Raw genomic sequence first — 6,533 nt, forward strand, 5'->3', positions numbered from 1 at the left:
GTAGAACAGAAATTGCCCTTTTGTCACTTTCAAAACCCTTCCATTGAGCAGTACTTACAAATATTGCGGCATTTTACATCATCACGACCAATCAAATTTGTCGCTTGCAGACCCTGCCCATGCCCTTGCCCTTGTTTCTCAAGACTGTGTGGGTAATTTGTTATATGAACTCTCTAATTTTAAAATGTAGTTACTTCCATTTAAGGGTCAGTCTCTGTTTTCAAAACATTCTTCCAGCTGTATCTCAGAAATGGTTAATAATAAAGGTGGGGTCACCACTCTGACTCCGGAAGTCAGGGCAGGAATTTCGAATTTGTCAGGGTGCTGAAGATAGCTCACCTACTCTTCGCGAAAGACACCGTGGGATATTTAACGACCACCAACTTCCAAGAGACGTCACACGCTCCGACACCAACCCCTCCTGGTTAAACTTCCAAAATCCAAGCTTTCCACAATCTAAACTAATTTCTTCCTCTTTTCCTATTTATTTAACTGCCTTCCAGAGAGACAGCTCAATTGCACTCTTCACTCCATGGCTTCAAGCACGAATTGGTGCACTGTCATTGCATGTCACACCCCTTCCACCACCAATCCCTATCCACAATCTTATGTAAACCCAATGTTTAACCCGACCTAACCCAGCCTCTCACTTGCTGATCAATGTGTTTTCTCTCTTCTGCTCTCTCTCTCTTCCTGTTTGTTTTTTTCCGTTGCTTGTTGTATCCAATGTCCAATGGTGGCCTCGCTGCCCCATTGTCACTACGTTGCCCTTTTACCGTCTCTCACCTCACTTTTCCATGAGCCTCCATTTTATATAAAAAGAGTCATGCATTGATCGTGAGACATAGCTTTCAGAAGTATTACCTCACCCAGAAGTAATAATATTGTAAGTAACTGCGATTTTACCTCCACCCACCAAAGGTGGATGGAGGTTATGTTTTCACTGTTGTTTGTTTATTTGTGTGCAGGATATCTCAAAATGTTGTGGACAGATTTGGATGAAACTTGGTGGACAGGTTGATTGGGTGACAAGGACGAATTGATTCGATTTTGGATCCGGATATGAGAGTTTTTCAATTTTTTAGTGATTCTTAACCATTGAGAGATAGGGGCCCAAAACGATATATAGTATCTTATTTCAAAAAGTTGTGGACGAGTTATGACAAAACTTGGTGGTCAGGTGACAAGAACAAGCCAATTCAATTTTTGTTCAGGTGTGGATCCATATTCTGCCTATCAGTTGGATGCAACATGTAAACTAATCAGCATGATGGAGGTATGCGCTGCTCTGCCGAGTGTGTTCCAGTTAATTGTTTGGTGATAAGGTACTTCCGGCCATCCAGGCCAACTTGACTACTTTACATACAATAGCAGAACATTGCACAATTCCTCCATTATGTTTTAACAACGGTCAACAACATTGCTTAATTTCTTTGAATCTCAGAATTTGCTCATTAGTTGATAGATGGTCCCTTAATAGCAGATTGTTGTGGCACAACTCCAGGATGTCCGCATTATGCATGAGGACTTTTTCGCAGAACATTGAGCTACCGTACTTCCACAACTTTAATGGCAACTCTAATCGTCTGACCTTGCTCTGATCAAGCATCTGCAGAATGTCTTATCCTATGAATAAGGTCTGTCTCCAGCTTCCTGTCTGAAATTTGCTGATGTCTGAAAATCACAAAATAAGAATCAAATTTATTTCTTTTTATTTATTTACTTTATTTATTTATTAATTAGTGTATATTACATGAAATATTTTCGACCTTAAACCACCCCCACCCTGCTCCGCCACCACCCGCACTCCACCATCAGTCTCATCCCTAGCCGTCTTTTTTCACCTGCTTTCTTAAGAGACTCCATCTTGGACGCTGACAAATCTGCCCCGTCCATATACTTTGCCTTGGCCCTACCAGTCCAGGCTACCAGGGTCAGGGGTTCGCTGTTTTGAAATTACCCCCGTGGTGTTTATTAAATGAATGATTTATGGGCCACGCCACCCATTTGCCCAGTATTCTTTGTTATCATTGCCGAGGCCAGGAGTGAACACACTGATGGCCTGACCCCTCGAGGCTGAAATGACGTGTGTGGTTCATAGCCTCGGCCAAAACCGGCCCACCTGCTCACCAGTTCTGGGCCAAGATTAATTCCTCTGGGCAACCAGATTCCCTGGTTCTCCGTTGCCTATGCTGTGCCTTGCTAGTTCCAGGGCTGATTGGCTTGCTTTCTGTGGAATGGTGGAATTTGGGAAAACAATGTGATGCCAACCTTTGACACGCATTGTCTGAGAACCATTTCATTCCTGAAGATGTTCATGCGAGCACCATGGCCACACACTCCCTGCATTAATTACCCAGACAATTAACTCTAATGAAGTGTTGTTAGTATTTGAATCAAGGCCTTTAGCATCACTCCTTGATTACCGTGACAACTGCATGAAACGGGAAATAATTTTCCACGATAAGCAGCACTTCCCAAGGTGGAAACATTCCAATGAGCTCGTTGCAACTACGACTGCAAATTCTGCTCTTATTATTTATTTCCTTGTTGTAAATTCAGTGGAGAGCAGTAGTTGAACTAGACAGGAGCAAACAAAAGAGACTTATGGAGGAGAGGAAAAATAAAATTTATGGAAGGGCATTGCTTTTTGGCTGTTAACCCGAAATTTTTTTGACAATAATTCAATGAAGACAAAGGTGTTCTTGGTCTATTCCTCATGTTTTACCGACTCTTCAACTATCTCCATATCATACCTTTGTGATTTATAATTACCTTGGAGAACTTCTTTTTTCTGTACTGACACTGAGGTTTCAAATAATGTAAGTAATAAACTCAAATGCATAATATGTCTAAATATTTGAGGAAGTAATGGTGGTGACTACTGGATGGAGTGAGATGAACAAATGAAGCAAAAGTTAACTACAACGCCTCCTGAGAATTGTGTACAGATGGGTAGCCTGACTTTAAAGACTGCATGGCTGGGGCTAGCGGGATAGCCTAGATGTACACACACGGCACACTCACCTCTGAGCTGTGTCGCCTGTTTTCGAATCCTGATCCGACTATAAACTGCCGTTCCGGTGTTTCACAGGAAGGGGAGAGTTCCTGGACGGACATTGAAGTAGGAGTCCTCTCCAATCTGCCAGCATCAGTTGGTGGCTGTTAAATATCCTACACTGCCCTTTGCGAAGAAGAGTTGAGTTATTGCCAGAACCCTGGAACAAATTCCGGTTCTGACTGACTATTGGAATGCCAATGGCAAACTACCCAGCAAAAGCCATATAATCATTATCATAGTCCTCTAAATATCTATACACAGGTATAAATCCATACTGTTCTGTTTTGACGTTCATTCGTCACTCACTTTTCCCAAATAATTTAAAGTTACATCTAACTTGTCTTGCCTTTCTCTTTCGACCTGAGAGCGACATTGATCCCTATGTTACCTACCATGACTGCTCCTTCTCGTGATCTCTTCTATCTTCGGATATAGCACCGCTGTCAAACTTGAGTCAATGCTTGAGTAGACTATTTCAGACATATAGTTGACGAACTTGGATTGTATTTGTATTGAAAAGCCACAATTCGGTTACACTTCGGTTTGAATTACTTCGGTTACACTTCGGTTTGAATTAAATGACCGTTGCATATTGCTGAGTTTTTGTGTTTCACCTGTGAAATCCCAACCCAACTGTAACGCAGGTCACCGGTTTGCTAAGCAAACAAAAGCGTTTGCTATGCAACACTTATTGGCGATTTTTTTTTTTAAACAACACAATCTTTCTTTACTTCTGGGTGCTCATTAATCGTTTTGTCCACGGATCCGTGTGCGTCCCACTGCTGCGCACTCGTATAAAAGCAGTGGTGGCGCGCACCATCTTGGCACGTCCTCTACACTCCAACGCTCTGGGCAGTTTGCGTGCACACGATGCGCACAGCATCGGCGGCTGGCGGCTCTTGGGGGGAGCTCCATACATCATCTGTCGCCTTTCGAAGCGTGTTAACCCCCGGCCTCTGGAAATGAGGCAAGGTGTTTAATCCTGGGACGCTGCCAATTCTCTGCCGGGACTTTAATAAGGCCGTAAATTTCAATCTGCAGTGGCTTTGTGTTAATTTCGTTAACTTAATTAAAAAATCTTTTCTCGTAAGTGAACTCGGTGCCGATGCCGTTTAAATACGGTGCCAGCTCTGCGCTGACATGTCCCTTTTTTTTGCCCCCCCCCCCCCCTCAAGTAATTTCTGCGGCATCCCCGCGAAATGCTTTCACAAGCAATTGCTTTAATTGGCACGAGGAGCGGCTATAGCGAACGCGCAACCATTCGTTCGTGGCGCGCGGCGGCGTGCGACCGCGCGTGCCCAAACAACTTTGTTTGCCTGCCGAGACTTTTTGGGGGGCATTCTCTTCCCCTTTCCAACGGTGCACCTTCCATTCCTTCACTCAAATCCGCTACGCTGTTACAAATTCGTCGTCAAGTTGTTTGAATTTTTTTTCTAAAAATCAAATAATCTTTTTTTGAGCTTTTTCAGCATTTGTGAAGTGCTGCAGAGACTGTTGTCCTTCAGGCAGGTTCTCCCATCTCAGCCAAGGAACTCTTTGGTTCTTTCAGTGTTTCTCCTCAATTTGTTGAACGGTATTCAATAACAACTGTTTATTATAACAAAGCTCTCATTTTGATGTCAACCACCTTTGTCTCACAATGTCGATTCTTGGTACATCCTCAAACTGTTGTGTGTCACTTTTCTCTTTAGGCCTGTGGCAAGCCCTTCTCATTGCGGCAAATCCTTCACACTGTGCCAACCTCTTCTCAAGAGCTCACGTTGTCCTCCTGTCAAATTCATTAATTACGAGTTGTACAACAATTATGTATTTTAATTTTAATACAAAATCGAGGCTCTTGGAAGAACGAGGTGGGAAGGGATAAAAAGAGTAAAAATTCTCGAAGAATGAAGGTGTTGAAATACGTTTTTTGAATTTTTAAAAGTAGTGGTATTTTCTTTTAATACAAAGGCAATACTCGAGGATGAGCTAGAACAAAGAATGGACCAGAACGCAGTCGAAAAAAGCGCAACACACCAACAGCAAGGCTGAGGGATAAAGTAGAAGGAAACTTGGACTAAGGGATGTGTTGAAATTGAATGGTGGGGACCACACATGCGATGGGCAAGATGTATACAGAAGCAAACTCTCACAAAGGACAGATGGAAGCTTGAGGACAGGAGGGGATGGGGGATGAAAGAGCGAAGTTGACGTGGTAGGAATGATCATGGTTTTTGCTGGGGGATAATCTGAGATGGTGGTGGATAGCTGTCTTGAAGACCTGGAGGGAAGAATGAGATTGAAGGGGATGTGGAAGTTGGTTCCACAAGTGGAAAAAAGAGGAACGAATGAGTGGAAGAAGAAGCAGTGATTTTCCATTTAGGTAGTTTCACCAGAAGGGGTTTGATGATGGGCGGCATGCATCCTGCAGAAACCTGAGGGAGACAAAGCACGTAAAGCACAGGGTGCAAGACCAGAAAGGCAGCAGTTGAAGACAGAGAGTTGAAGTTGAAGACAGCAGACCTGTCTGCAATGGGAAAGTGATAGGCCCGAAGACTCGGCTTCATTGTGTAAGAATGCAATGATCTTGGAGGCCTTGGTTTCCGCTGCGTCAAGCTGAGCAAGGTGTGAGACAAGAACGCCAACCCAGAATGGAGAGTAGTACACCCTCAAGCTGTAGATGAAAGCCTTGCAGGTAGATAAGAGTTCAGGTGTGCAAATAAGGACTTTGCACAAAGGAGGATGCCCAGTCTGCGGCTGGCTTTAGAAGCCAGCTGTGAAATATGGTATGCCCAAGAGAAATAATGGCTGATAGCGAAACCCAAGAGTTTGAGTGGCTGAACTTCTTCTAGAGGATTGCTTGGAAAGTAGATAATTATGAGGATTTGCCAGACAGTCCTTTCAGAGAGAGAGAGAGAGACAGAGACAGAGACAGAGAGATTGAGATTCAACAGGATTTGTTGACTCGCTTGAGATTTTGTCAAGGATTGAAGAGAGGGAAGCAGGCTGCAGCCTGCTTCTCTGAAGAAGGAAGGATGTCATGGCAGAGGGTGGAGTCATCAGGAGTCATAGATAAATGGGATTTCCCAAAGACTCAGAGAAATGTTGATGAAGATTAGGAATAAGATGGGGGTCTAGAACACTGCCTTACAGCACTCCAGCCTTGGCAGGGAGAGGAGATGAAAGGATTCTGTTGAGAGCCACATGTTTGCTATGAGAGTGGAGCAAGTCAGTAATCCAAGAGTGGAGTTGGCCTTGGATTCCATAGGCAGAGTTTGGCAAGCAAGACAGGATGCCAGACTGTATTGAAAGCTCGAGATACAGTGCCTTCAGAAAGCATTCACACCGCTTGACATTTTTTCCATATTTTGTTGTTACAGCCTGAATTTACAATTGATTAAATTTAAATGGTTTGTCACTAATCTACACATAATACCCCATAATGTCATTGGATTCTTTTTCTAATTTTTACAAAATAATAAAAAATGAAATA

The sequence above is a fragment of the Myxine glutinosa genome, chromosome 10 (genome assembly GCF_964187855.1).
Source record: "Myxine glutinosa chromosome 10, kmMyxGlut1.1, whole genome shotgun sequence".
Classification (NCBI taxonomy): Eukaryota; Metazoa; Chordata; class Myxini; order Myxiniformes; family Myxinidae; genus Myxine; species Myxine glutinosa.